Raw genomic sequence first — 16,505 nt, forward strand, 5'->3', positions numbered from 1 at the left:
TTATTCTGATATTTAAAAAACAGTAATGTAATATGTAGTGATAATGAGCAGTAAAAACCATATATTCTGTAAAGCTGTTCATGTTATAATAGCAATAATTTTAATAATTTGAGTGTAACACCACTTTTATATAAACAAAGTGAATAAATAAAATTTATACAAATATAAATAATCTATACTTATATATATATATATATATATATATACTCCGTTATATAAATATAAATTATTCATATTTATTTTTAACATTAAAAAAAGTGAACACTCATAACACGTGTATTTTCACTGATAACAATAATTATGGTTTATATAATTTGAATAAATAAAATATAATTGTGACATAATGAATTGTAAGTCATAATATTATATTATATTTGAGTGATAAAATACTACAGAAAAAAATACGTCTAATTTTTTAAAGTGATCTCAATACTAAAAAATTACACATGACTTATTAATAATCACCGATATTAACATTTAACTTTGATAATTCAGAGTAGTCCTATATTCTCTCTATCTCTCAAAATATAAAATTATATTATATTGGGTTTTTTTTTCTTAACTCAATACTAGTTGTTATGAAGCAACATTGAGAAGAAGAGTCCAGATTTTCTACTAATTTTTTTGTGTTGTTCTTTGTTGAACATTAAAAATATATTGTGTTGGTATTTTAAATATCTTCTTAATATATTTTAAAATGTCAAAATTAGTAGTAATCAATGTATTATGAAAGCATAGTAGAGGAACAATACAAAAATTCAGCAGAAAATACAAATTTTAAGAAGAATGAATAAGTTGCAGAACAACTTAATCATGTATTATCCTCTCATGAACCCATTAATGAAAGTAAAATATATTGTCTTATTTTGACTGCCAAATGACTTAGAGTGTGGTCAAAATCTCCAAAACCATTTAGGAAAAAACCCATTAAACTTTGAAGAAAAAGGTTAGATTTTTGTTGGATGTTTGGTCTATGTGGGTATTAAATGTGTGGATGGTTGAAGAGATAACTAAGTGTGATGATTTATAGAATGTGCAATTGAGTAGTGACAGGGTTGTGGCCTTGACCATGCATACATTTGAAGTGAAATGATTGTGGAAAGAAATGATGGGAGGAGACTTTATAGAGAATGTAATGATTTAATCTGATAACACATTTTTTGTGTCTAAAGTGATGGAATAGTGAAGGAATGGTACTTGCAGAGCCCTGCACCTCTTGTGTTCTTCCAAACACTGTTTCAAAAGCTTTGCTTGATTGCGTGGTGGGCTAGGGTTTGAGGACCATCTCTTTTCTTTTTGGAATCATAAGTCTTCTGTTTCTCCTTCCTCTCACTCACCTTATTGCTCATCTACTCATGGAGGGACAGGATTCATCCTCCATCATCTTTACCATAATCACAACAATATAACAGTTTTCACAATCTCACAATAATTGTTATAAATCCTTATTACATTTGAGAAATGAAATTAAAATCTAATTCAATCTCATAAAACGAATTTGTAAAGTGTTGTAGTATGTAAATTTGTTTAGTTTAATTGATGTGAGATTTCTAATAACTTCTTACATTGAGACCCGTAGATGTTGAGTTTGAGACTAAACATTAATAAATAATCTGGTAAAAATTTAAAAATAGATTATACTATAGGACCAATGAACATCAAATTTTGTTGGGACAGTGAACGTGGGATCTCAAATTTTGCTAGGATAGGGAATGTGGGATAATTAAAGACTAATTTATAAATTAATTCGTTTAGTAACAAAACTTTGATAACAAATATTTAGTGACAAATTTTCTTTGGTAGCTAAAATTTTAGTAACTAAAACTTTGTTAGCTAAATTTTAGAAATCAATTATAAATTTTTATTTATAATAGTGATTATTTTAGTAACCAATTATTTTTTTAAATGAGTATCTAAATTGATTATTGTGGTGACTAACACTTCTAGTTATTAAAATTTGTTGTTAATGAAATATCTTTTTGTAGTGTAAATTTATAGAAAAATTAACATAGTTTTATTTTCATTTTTTTTCTCTCCTAATTATATGTGGGGAAGTTTGTTTAAATATATGCACATAATATAATGTTGAAAGAGAGGAAATATATATATGTAAATTAAATCACTTGTCAATTAAAGGTGTCATTAAAATAAAAAAATAGCAAATGGCTTAAAATTGAATAAATTGTTTATAATGATGTTTAAATTTAACAAGGAAATGAAAGATGAATGCCTTTGTTAGGTAACTATGGAAAAGATGATTTTTACCATGTCAGGTTGTAGGGTTTTGGAATTCTCTCCAAGACTCCAACTGGTTCTGCAACCAACAAGGACAATTATTATGTTAATTTAAAGTGCATGTTTGGTTACATGAAAAAAGAATACAAAAGGAATAAATGAATATGCGGTTGCGTGCTTAGAAATGAAAGTTCATTTGAAAAAAAAAATGCTTTCGTACTTTATATATATATATATATATATATATATATATATATATATATATATGTATAAAGTATTTTCTATATACCTTTGTGTTCTACAAAGTGAGTAGGTAAACAAGGAGAAATTTCATGCTATGCGGAACTAATTCTGAAATTATTAAAATCATCTCAATTAAATTGAGGTATGAAAAGAAAAGAAAAATATTCTTTTTGGATGATCAGAATACTTCATTATATTGTTAATGAGTGAATTTTATTAAAAGATTTAATAAAATGGTATTATTATTTTGATATTCAACAAATTTTTACACATATTTTACATCGCTGTTTTATTCTTTAACTTCTATTTTTTTACACAAAATTTAATATTTTTAACGACTAAATTCTAAAAGTGAGTTGTCGAATATTACATCTAATGTAAAAAGAAAAAAAATTCTTAATAGAATTCAAACGTCCTTCACATTTGACTTAAAAACTAAATAATAAAGTACACTATACATACATAAATATCTAAAAATAAATAAAGATGGTGGAGAAAATAGTGTGGATAAAGATTCCACTTGTATTGTTATTATAATATATTAAGTTAAATAATTAAAAATACTCTTTATATTTTAATTACTATTATAATTTAAATTATGTATATATGAAAAAGTAACTTATCATATATTCTTAATCTAATTATCTAACTTTATATTTGCATAAAAAATATCAGAGTGAAAAAAATAACACAATAACATTACTATTCCGATATAAAAGCATCAAATTACAATAAAATAAAATAGCTATCATACAGTTTATGATACTTTAGTGTATATATTTGTAGACTAGTCCTACTAATTAATACACATATTAAAGGAACTCATAACAGTATTGAAATTGCTGTAAGAGACTCAAACTCCACAAATATTCCAACACATGGATTTACGTAGCATCAAATTGTACTACTTTAATTATCATATTTTTGTTTTGTCCAATCTCATAATTTTATCTGATTTGTGGCTCATCATTATGCGACTTTCTCATAAACCTTTTTCAATTCAACGACTATATAACAGTAACACGTTCTGTAATCGCCGATCAACTAAATAAAATATTATAATTTTCCCTCAAATAATATAAAATAATATAAAGATAAAAGACCAATATTTTTAGTGTTTCTTCATTAATAGGAGTATTTTTCTGTGAAACACCAGTAAAAAAAATTATAAGGAATTTAAAAAGTTTCGAATAAGTGAGTTTTCTCTCTCATTCTACGTTTTCTGCATCCTTAAAAAATAGGATATTAATTTTAATATTAATATATTAATAAAAAGTTGAGGAAATATTATTCTAAGACACTGTGGTCTCCATGATGACTACAAATTGATAGAAGTCTCACATCAACTGGAAATAAGTTAATTTATAATATATAAGTGAGTGTAAATCCCACCTGTTGATTTTGTGGAGTTGAGTTAGGTTAAAGTTCACTTCATTTTTTTTAATCAGCACAAAAAATAATATTGAATAGGGACAATTGGGTTGTCCTAACCCATACATAACGTAATATATACAAAAAAAAAAAAGACAAATGACAACAATATACCATTCCTCTCTAAATGATGCTACAAAAAAAAATTATCATGACAACAATTCCATTGACAACATAATGTATACACCTCGGCGTGATGGTCGGTTAAAGTTCACTTCGTAGTATGGTATTAGAGTCATTCGTTAAAGTCTATCACAATGAAATTTGTGTTTGTTGGATATATAGTTTCACCCACTATTAAACCATCTATTAATGTATAGTTTCACGTACGAGATGTATACACCTTGATGTGATGGTCGGTTTTGTGAGCTTAAAGTCCACTTCCTAATATGATATCAGAGTCATCAACTAAAATATATCATATCTCAATAATTTTATGAGATTCACTTAAACTTAAAATCCAATTCTTAATAAAAGTTAAAGATGATTTGTTGGTCTAAAAGGCAAGAGCCATCACCCATCAATACAAAAGCCAAATTACAAGTCATTACTTGGTAAATTAAAAGCAAAACTTTTATAGGAAGTGAAATAAAGTAATAAGATATGGTTCAAGGATATTGACCACTTTTGTTAATTAATTTAATTAATATTACGTGAGAAATATTATTGAGCACCTTATGTATCTCTCATAATGTCACTTCAGCTTAAGATATGCACATGAATGATAAAATAAATAGCTTAAAAGAAGGGGCAAATTGTTCCTTTTGATTGTGTTTTCTCCTTTATGGGGCATGGTGCTTAGTGCTTAGTCAGTTTTTTGTCCCCGCCATGTTGGATCACTATTTATCAAACACTTTTCTAACTGAAACCCTATCAAAATAAATAAACAACCAATGTCCCACCCTACAACTTACTATTAACCAGTCCAAATCTCTTTCCATTTTGTGTTGTTGATCATGTAAAACTAAAAGTTATAATTAATTTTTTAATATACTATTAAAATATATTTGAAGTGAGTTAGGGATATTAAAATAAGGTTAAAATACTCTATTGGTCCTCATTTTTGTCGCAGAATCTCAATTTGGTCCTCGTATTTTTATTAATCTCAATTAGGTCTTGATTTGTGTAAATTAGTATCAATTAGGTCATTTCTGTTAGTAGAGAACTAACACCGTTAAGTAGATGCCACGTGTCAGCTCCTCGTTTTTTTTTTTTTTTAATTTTTTTAAAATATTTTTTAATATTTATGTTACGTGTCAATCTAATATGGTGACACATGTCAAATTATTGTATGAATCTCAATTTGGTCCTCATATTTGTTAATTTGATTTGATTTGAGTCCCAAATTTTTTTTTAAATTTTCAATTTCAGGCACTCCAAATTTAGACCAAATTTTACTTTTATATAATGTTACGATTATTTTTATTAAAATTGATATTTTTATTAAATATTTTAATAATATTAATTGTATTTAATATTAAAATTTTAAATATATTTATTTTAATTTGTTATAAAATTATTTTAAAATTTTACATTTGAATTTATAAAATTTTTATTTTTAAGCCAACTCTAAAATATTGTTGATATTGAATATTATACAAATATTTCGAATATAAATTTATTAATATATATATTTATATTTTTAAAATAAAATTTAAATAAAGTTTAATGTAAAATATAAATTTAAATAAATTAAATATTGTTAAAAATATGTAATAGAAATATCACTTGTAATAAAAGTATCATCATTATATTTATAAAAAAATTAAATTTGTTCTAAATTTGGAGCACATGAAATTAAAATTTTTAAAAAAAAATTGGGACTGAAATCAAATCAAATTAACAAATATGAGGACCAAATTGAGATTTATGCAATAATTTGACACGTGTCATCATATTAGATTGACACGTGGCACACTACAAACTTGACACGTGGCATAAATATTTAAAAAAAATTAAAAAAATCAAAAATTCCAAAAAAATTCCAAAAAAAAAATTCCAAAAATTCAAAAAAAATGAGGAGCTGAGACATGACACCTACTTAACTGTGTTCTCTACTAATGAAAATGACCTAATTGATACTAATTTACGAAAATGAGGACCTAATTGAGACTAATAAAAATACGAGAACCAAATTGAGATTTTGCTAAAAAACGAGGACCAACGGAGTATTTTAACCTTAAAATAACTATTTTAAACCTAATTCGGTAAGGTTTGCTTTTACTTATACTATAATTTTATTTTATTTTTAAATGCGTAAAATTTCTGATAAATCATTTTGTATTCAACTACATTTATAATTATATAATTTCACATTCACAAGTCCTAAATAGGAAGAGATATTGAAAATCTCATATGAATTACATATAAAATTTATCAAATTATAATATATAAGTATATGCAAATTTTATTTTACAAGTCAATTTTGTAATATAAAATTAGATTTAAAATCTACCACTTAAAAGTAAAATTATGACAAAATGTTCTTTTATTTATTTTTTTAATTGTAAAACTGTAAATACATTGCATTACTTGTTTATTTATTTACAAACCATTTAAAACTAAAATAGTTAAATTATAAATATTTACATAATCCGATACTATCTTAAAAAATAAAAAATACAAAGGTTTATCAACAAGTAATACTAATCACACGATATAAATTAATAATGTAAAGTTTGGCAATCGAATACATTTCGGTAAGCTCTCTAAAATCGCAAAATCTTTTATGATAGAATCCAAAACATCAAATTAACAAAATATGTAATTGTTTCGTCCTGGATTGTGTTAATCTCGATCTTTAGATGAATACAAACTGTAAATAATATTTGGATTTAAATATTGGACTTGGATCACATTTGAAACAATAAACCCTAACACCACTACTCCTAAGCTATAAATTGGAGAATGATTGTTACCTCTACAAAAATCCACTATCACTAAATGGACAAACACGTTGAATATTTCTAGTCTAGTCTCATTTTAATTTAGGAGAAACAGTAATTAATGATTTTTTAGTTAGATTAATTCTCACTAAACATCAATAACTCTCTTCATACTTATGTTTAATTTTCATATATTTATTTTTCTACACATACATTTAGTATAATTTTATCATTATACCACATTAATAATATGATGTGATAACATGGTTATTCCAATTAGATGTCTATAAATTAGACTCAGATTCAATAATATTTGGACTTCATATTTTAAAAATTGGATATCAAGTTTTGGGGAGCAATTTGCAGCGAAGAATCCTACTGGAAAAAGAAATAACAAAGTGTTACAACTCAATATTAATCAAAGGAATACTTTTTCTAAAACCATTATTTTTATTAATATATATATATATATATATATATATATATATATATTCTTGATTTTTCTGAAAAAATAGACAAAATATATTTATCCCTTATAAAGAACTATTGACTCTTGAGACTATGGAGAGACACAAGATTCACCACCAATATACTTTTTCCTTTAAAAAAAAAATTCAATAACTTTTACTGTAACATTATTACCATAAGACTTTCTAAATAATATTTAATGTTATATCTTTCTTGTTACTATTTAATACGTAACTTTCGGTTCATATTCCTAGCTAACATTTTAAACTTTTTTTAAGTAAATTAATAATATTTCAGAAAAATCAAATATTTTAATTAGCCTGATATAAAAAATATCTTAATAAAAAATATTAACCCTATAAGCTAAAAGGCTAAGTATTTTTATTTTTTAAAGTTGGACTACATGAAAAAAGAATGGTAGAGATGAGTGTGAAAGATAAAAGATGTAACTAAAGCTTTGTTGACTATAGGTGTTAGAAATCTTCCATTAAACATAATAAACAAGTGATTAAGTTTTAAAACTCTCTCAACACTTAATAGACAGTCTTATATATTCAACTATTTTTTTGTGGTTAGTTTTAATAATATATAAAGCCATAAGAAGATGTACCTTGTCATTTTTTACTTATAAAGGAGTTTAAACTTTTAAAATGTAATAACACTGCAACCAAAATTATTTAAAGATAAATATATTGAATTTTGTATTAATTTTTTTTAAAAGGTTTATTTAGATTTATTTGTAATCGGTCAACAACAAAAAAATTGAGTTCAATGATCTTGGAAAAGACAATGAATTAAAAATACAATAACAATAAAAATTTTTGAGTGTAGATCTTCCTCATTTGGTATGCATGCGTTAGGTTTTAGTGATTAAAGGATCTAAAAAAGTACCGTAATTTTTGAAAAAAAAATAGCCAAACATGTTCAATGAATATATTTTGCACTGTATGTTTATTAATATATAGTCTCATGACTGACAAAATCTGACTTCAAAAGTGGTAGCTAGCTAGTAGAGAGCACGTTGTGCATCCTAAATATTATTGGTTATAAGATCGGCTCTAAATTAATTTAATTTCAGAATTGCGGGTTCTCACATAAAACCAAAATTGATTTCAAAAAGAACATAGTGGCATTAGCCTTAGAAGCATTGAAAGGGTAGGTACAGAACTAGCTTTGAATTTGTTTAATTAATACAAATTCAACCAGTAATTATATAGTTTAGTGGTAAGATATGTGTAAGCTGAGCCACAGCTGTAAGTAATTTTTAATAAGTTATATACTATAAGGGGATCGATAGAAGAAAGCATAGCATTGTAGATGTTTTTTGTACATGTAAGAACAACAGAAAAGTTAAATTCCATGGACAATATATTATTGGTAGCAGAGGCCAGAGGGGAGAACATGACACTGGGGACAATAAGGAGGAGAGGAACAAGACAAACACAGAAGCATAAAATTTTATATATGTATGTCTGAGATACTAATAATTAATTAACTAATGAATGTGGTGATGTGCATGTTTCAGTGAAAAGTACAGATATTAAATGTAAAATCTTTGTATGATTAGCACCACCCATTTGGAAGTAAAGGGTAAGTGTGTGAAGAAGAAGAAGATGAGAGTGAAAAAGGGAAGAAAAAATTAGCTAAGGTGTGTAGAAATTGGCAAAGGATTGAGAAGGGAAAAAGAAAAACAGGTATTAAAAATGGTAAGAGATGGGAAGGTAGCTAGGTAGCTTTATCGTGTAGAGTGTTGGAAGCAACAAGTGTGGGAATCCTGGTGTCAGATTTTATTGGACCCTCTTCTCCCTCTTGGTTTTGTGCACTCATCAGTACTGCCTCTGCCTCCAATTGCAGTCTTGTTTCTGTGTTCTTATGCTTCTCTTTCTCTCTCTCTCTCTTTCTGTTTGTATGCAAGTGTCTCTCACGGTTAGATTCTAATTCATCACACTCCTCTATATTTTCTGCAACCCCTTTTCATCATTTTATCATACACCTTCTATGCATGATTTAATCATCACCCTAACGAACATGTCCTCTTTAGTTTCAATCCACTCTTTAATCTAACCAAAGTTTTGACATGCTACAATTCTTATTGTAAAGACAAAGTTGAAGTTGATCATTTGTCTGCAAGTATATGTAAGTATTATATATAACTTTGGCTTCTTTATTTATGTTAAAGAAAACTTTCTCTGCTTCAATATTTAGCTAATGCCTCGAAGAACACGCAAACACTCTCAAACACACTGCTATTGGTTTTGGTATGTGGATGGTGAGAGTACTGCAGACAAGCATGTGCTGTGACTGAGCAAGCATGTAGAGAGAGAGAAAAAAAAAAAAAAAGAGTTTAACCAAGAAGAGTAGGGTTTGTTTTTGTTGGTGAGTGAATGGTGATTATTCTTGGATTTAACACAAGCCAACACGCATGTTATAGTAGTTATTATTGTTTGTTCCCTGCCCATAACGGCATGTATAATAATATAATTTATTTTTCATTCTTGTGCTCCCCTTTTGAGGAGAAAGGAAATGTTGGTTTGGTAACATTCCTTTATTTTTTCCTTTTTCCAGCTGCTTCAAAACAAAATATTGAAACACTGATTACATATATCCTTCTGATGTGTATCATACTATAGTAGGTTTTTTGTTATGTGTCCTACACGTGAGAATGTTTCACACAACATTTTTATTTGTATTTGTTCGTTTGTCTGTGTCTGTAACATACAGCTAGCTTCTAGCTAGCTCACCAGTTGTACAAAATATAAATTTTGGAAGTTCTAATGTGGGGTATCGGTCAAATTATTTAAGATCTGTGTGAATTTGAACATGGAGAAATTCTTGTATTATATATATTCTTATGATGATCCCATGACATATTTTAAGGTTATTTTTATAAATTTATAAGACTTTATATTTTCATCAGAAGACATATACTAGAAAAATTGGAAGTTAAGACAAGTTTAGTGATGTTCTATATTAAATAATCTGGAGAGACATTATTGTAGTCTATTACTGGAATACCTTTGTTATTGATTTTCTTACTGATTGTGACTTATTGCATTATTAGGAAATATTAGAGGGTAGGGGTAAGTAAGTTTGAAGTTTGGCAGGTCAAAGACTTCCATATATAGGCTATGGTGTGGTCTTTTGTTTGTGTTGATTTTTAAATTAGATGTTTTCTTTTAAAAAAAAAAAGGTAATATAATGAGTGATTTCCTTCACTTTGCTGGCAATTTGTATACCACATGAAGTTTGGCATCTACAAACGATTTATCTTCTTTATTTTTATCCTTTTAAAAAAAGGTGTATTTGAAAAAAAAAAAAAGGTTTATGAATACTTGTAGTCTTTATGAATATAATTAAATTCAATTTTAACCCTTCAAACAAAAATATCGGTTTTTGAAATCATAGATTTTAATGTATATTTTTTTCAAAAGAAGATTTTTAAAAGTGATTTTATATTTGAGGCAAATGTCATGTTAGCAATCATGAAGAGAAACTTTATCCGTTATCATATATAAAGGCTATGATGTGCTTTTGTAATTTGACTTTGATATAGATGTAATCCTAAATATTAACTCATTGAATAAAGATTATTTCCTATTTTATAAATTATAAAAAAAAAGGTAAAGTTGAACTTCTATTTATTTTGTGATATTTGTCCTACATATTCTCATAAGAAGCAAAATAATTATGAAAAAAGTTGTTTTACTTTTACCTCAACAAACAATTATCTGAGAATTCAAAACTTATAACACTAGATTGACTTTCTGTGCAAAAAATTGTGATTTATACCAAAAGTAACAAATGAAATTGAAAGGATGTGAATGATATGGGAGAGTGTGCAAGAAATGGATTGCGAAAGAAGTAGGTTAGCTAAATGAAGAATACGTAACATGCAATGCAACACCAATGGACAAGGTCGACGACATTAAAGTAGAAACTTGGTTACAACTTAGAAATAGAAACATGTCATTGGCAATTAAGTGCATGTTTGGATGTGAATTTGTTAAAAATAAGGTTGATTTGAAAGTAATTCCAAACATGCCTTAAGTGGGATGTGTGAAAAACTGAAAGTTGTAAGAAGTAGTTGTATGATGACAGAAGTCAAAGAAGAAGAAAAGAAAAACTTGGAGTGGTGGGAGCAGCTATAAACTTTTCCATTTGATTCAAAATTCCACCCAAATGTGGAGAGACCCAAGCACAGGAAAAAGAAACATAATCATAAAGATTCTTAATTATGGACCTTGTTCTTCATACAACACAAAGCATTGCTAACTGCAATCATGTCATAATATGCACAACTCTCCCACCAAAATATTATTTTATAGTATTTTTTTCCTCTATTTTTAAATATATACATTTTTCACTGCAGTAATTTTTTAACTATTTGTTCAATAACATCTTTATATTACATATATAATTAAGAGTAATTAATAAATTACCAATCGTGTAAAAAAAAGAGTGTTTTTCTCTAGATTTATAGTAATTGAATATTTCTGATCATAAGTTATCAAAAAAATTACTTTGGAAGGGGAGTAATAATATATTTTGTCTTATAATACAGTATGTTTTATTTGATTCACATTTTTCATATAAAATTAATTTTTTTTATTCTATTTGTTTTGTTTTACTTTTTGGTAATATATTTAGCTTTTTTTTTCATTTATATCCTTATAGTCTACTAAATATTTACTTTTAGATATCATTTTTTTAAAGTGATTAACTTAAATAAATGAAAATTATTAATGCAAATCTCATGTTAAAGTTATTAAGAGATTAGTACTTTTATGTTGAGATCTAGAATTTATCTCTCAAAAATTAGGACCTATTTACCTTGTGATGCAAATGTTTGAATTATGTTGGAAATATATTGTGTAGAGTTTAGTTAATGATATGTCCAATGAATTTTTTTCGGTCACTTCATATATGCCTTCAATATAATTTCATTTTCCGCAAAACATTGAATTAATCCATGTTCATATTCATAAAATAAACACAATTACCCAAACAAACATAAATCCATTGAAAAATAATAATTGAACTTTCCATTCTACTACTTGTATAACTTGATATATTGTAAACATGTTAACACAAGTTAAGTTAGTCTAAAAATAGTTACAAATTTTGATATGAGTTTAAATTAAATCTAGTCAAAACAAACTTAAATCACTACGATTAAACTTGTGATGAGCCAACTTAATATAAAAAAATACATTCTCAGATGAAAGGTTGGGTCTTGTATTCACACCTAAATCTAAATAAATTTTCGTAAACCTTAAAAATATCATACAATAAATTTAATAATATAGATTCATTGAAATATAATTTCACTTTAAAGTAAATTTATCAAGCATATTCAAATAAAAAAATTAACATATAATTTTTAACATTATGTCAAACTTTTTACATAATTTCCATAACATATTTCACATAGCATCTCAATTATCTTTCTCAATATATATTTCTTAGCAACCATGTTTATGATAAACCTATTTCGCTACACATACCAAACATCTTTATTACAGTTTTTTGTCAAACAAATTTTCAAACATAGACACATATCAAATATTCTCACTTGAAACATAGTTTCACATTTCACATAAAAGTTTGCTCATACACATCAATATAACAATTTCAAGAGTAACACATGTTCCAAGATTTAGGTTACATAATGGGTAGTTGTTTATCACTCTACACACTCAAATACAACGAGTCTGAAACCAATCCTCTGGATGGTAAAAGTATTGTCAAGAGTTTGATTAAGAATGAAGTAAGTGATTCTAAATTCACATAATAAACATATCCAGTAACTATATAACCATGAATCAAATAGACTCATAGTTATAGTAAAACAAAACAGACACTGAATTAAAAACATCTCAAGTTAATAAAATAATTATTTGCTAAATCGTTTTACAACAAATCGAAAAACTTGTTTTGCTTATAATCTTTTTGTAAAGTCCTAATGAAGGTGTTTTGGACTTAACGGAAGATTCTCGTATCCAAAAAGTCTATTTTGATTAAAAATTACCAAATTCTACACATGCAAAATAGGACATAACAAGGCAACATGCACAAAATTAGAAAATTAACCAATTTAGGACTTAAATGACAATAAATGACATTCCTTACCTCAATTAGATAAAATAACAAAAGACTTTAAAAGATATAAAACCATATTTTCTAGAAGAACTTAAGAAGAATAAAAAAAAAATAAACCATAAACCCTAATCCTAATAATGACTAAAGAATTAAATAATTAGTAAGGGAAGCGAAGAAGAGATCTTAACTTGTATTCTTCTTCCTCTCCAAGGAAATTTAGGTCAAAATGTTAGCATATTTATGAAATACAAACTTAAATTTAACTAAAAAAACTATTCATTTGCTATTGCATATATACATAGATTACAAAAGAGAGAGATGGAAAGAGTAAAACAAATATGGTCATGTTTATCCTTACATTAAAGTGTTAACATAAATAAATAAATTAATTAATAATGATGATGATAAAAAAAGAGGAAGAAACATTTGTCTCTATGACTTATGTGTTGGCTGAAATTGGGACAGTTGGGCTCAGTCTTGGTTCAAGTTGTCTCCATTGTTTATAACTGAGTTAATGGAATTGAGAGTTCTTAGACTTTTTTATACAAAATTTTACTACTTCCATCCGAAATCATGTATTTTAATTTAATAAATTTTCAAATGGTTTTCCATTTATTCTAACCTCTACTTTTAAGGGATTATGATGTGTTATTGCTATTCTCAGTTTTTAAAAATGTTAACATATTAATTTATATAATCCTATATTAATGATGAATTTAATAAATAAGTAATAAAATTCAGAAATAATGATGAAATTTTACTTCCTGTATATATTGACTAAATTTATATCGAAAGTCAAATATCAAACAAATATTTTTTACAAATTTGATAGTTGTAAATCAAATAATTAATTCATATTGATATTTTAGTGCGTTTAAAAAATTAATTTAACTAACTATTCAAACACCTAAATGTAATTATTAAAAATTAATTAGGTACTAAAATTTAATTATCAAAAATGTTTAGAGACTAAGTTACAAATAATGATTTGACATAAATATTAGAAAAATAGGACAGAAAAAAAAAATCAATTGAGAAATAAAAAAGTGTACGAGTTTGATAGAGAGAAAATGATGGAAGTAATTAGTTCCATCATTTTATAACATATAAGAATTAATAGAAAATTATATTTTATAACCTTTTATGTGAGCAAACTTTATATTTGGAGGTTTGGATCAAATTGTTGTCTCTTTATCAACGTTGATTCTTATTTGTTCCACCATATATCACCAGGTCTTGTTTTTATATTCATCTTCTCATTTAACAATTCAAGTAAAAGACGTAGAGTTTTTATTACTAGTTATCATTAAAATTGAAACTCTTTTTCTTTTCTTTTTTTTATGATCACGAATTTCCAGAAGAACAGAGAAAAAGTGCATTATTATGCAATAGCTTCATCTCTCCATTCTCTGGCTAAATAGAAATAATATTGAACTTCAGAACTAAAATACCTTTATCCAACAACCTCAATCAAATACCACAAGTGAAATAAGCTAAAAAAAACCCTAAATTTGGTAGAAAGAGAAGAGAGCTAGAAATGAAAATAAAGAAGAAGAGAAATTAGTAAATATATATATAAATAGAGGGATGAAAAGAATAAGAGATAGAAAAAGTTACATAAAGTAAATGAATATATATACATATTGTATAAAAGTTAAACATTTACCAGTAGTGTTGAGAAATGAATTTGTATTGAGTTGAGTGTAGTCAATTGCAGTGTTCAGAGAAAAGAGATGAGTTTGTTGGTTTGCAAAGTGATGTGTGGTGGCCATCATCCATCATCCATCATCCATCCATCATCCATCATGCATCATTGAATCATCCATCATTGGCATATGCTGGTCTGTGAATGGGGCCAATGCCTGCCATTAACGTTTCTTCTCTGAGCTTTCACTTCCAATCATGCATATCTACTTTGGTGGATAATGCATTCATGTTCATATTGTCTATAAAACCTGCATCAAACACCTTGCATACAAAACTCACACTATAATCAACCTCTATCATTATCTTCATTGTTTTACTTGTCAGTGTAAATGTAATAATATTCCTTTCACATTCTTCAATCGTTGTTCTGCTGAGAGAAGAACCACATATATGTATGCAACTCTGAAGAAACAACAATGTCTGAACACAACTTTATCTTATACCTCTTCTTTTTCCATCATAATTCATATATGTCGGTTTTTCTGTCCTTAGTTACAGAGATGTTAATTACTCCTTTAGAAATTCTTTCACATAATTTACATAAATTCCTACTTTCACTCAAATTTTACAACTGTGGGTCACCAAGCATCAAGTAAATAATAATTCACCAAAAAATAATAATTAAGTATAATGTATCATGCATGTTTTAAAATAATGTATTGGTTCAAAAATACTAATGAAAAAATATATAAACAAGGTATACTACCATTTAGACCTCTAATTTTTCTAAGGACTTATTGAATAAAAATTAAAGAACAATATAAAAAATTCTTAAACAATGATCTATTTTAATGAAAAAAAAATTATTTATTACAGTAATCAATTTAAATATTAATTTATAGATTAAAAATTAATGATAATAGTTTGAAAAAGTTGGTGAGTTGAGATATCATCCACACATATTTTTGGAACAAACATTTGAAACATCGATGACAATCTTTTTGGAACAACGAAATCATTGTTAGCAAAAAAATAAATAAATAAATATCAAGACTAATAACTTCTCTTCAAATATTCAAAATCTCTAATACATAGAAGATATTTATTGAGTTACGGTGACAACTTCAAAAATAACTCTTTATTTTATAGTATTTTTTTGTTGTTCTCTTTTTCATATTACTTGATGTAAATTTTTGATGAATATTCACTTGAAAACTAATACTAACATTACATTTGCTAACGAAGTTTTGACTATCAAAAGAATCAATCTCTAGTTAGAAAATTTATCTTTAAACATATTTTTATCACTAAGATTGATCATTATTTAAGATTTTTTTTAGTAAAAAAGGAATATTTTACTTTTAATCTTGCTCATTTTTATCAACAATAACAGCTATAGATAGATATCTTTAATTAAGGCATTAGAATTTAGTATTTAACATATGGAGAGAAAGACTTTATTGACAATATATATTATAAGATTTGATTATATATATA

Source organism: Vigna unguiculata, chromosome 7 (genome assembly GCF_004118075.2).
Source record: "Vigna unguiculata cultivar IT97K-499-35 chromosome 7, ASM411807v1, whole genome shotgun sequence".
NCBI lineage: Eukaryota > Viridiplantae > Streptophyta > Magnoliopsida > Fabales > Fabaceae > Vigna > Vigna unguiculata.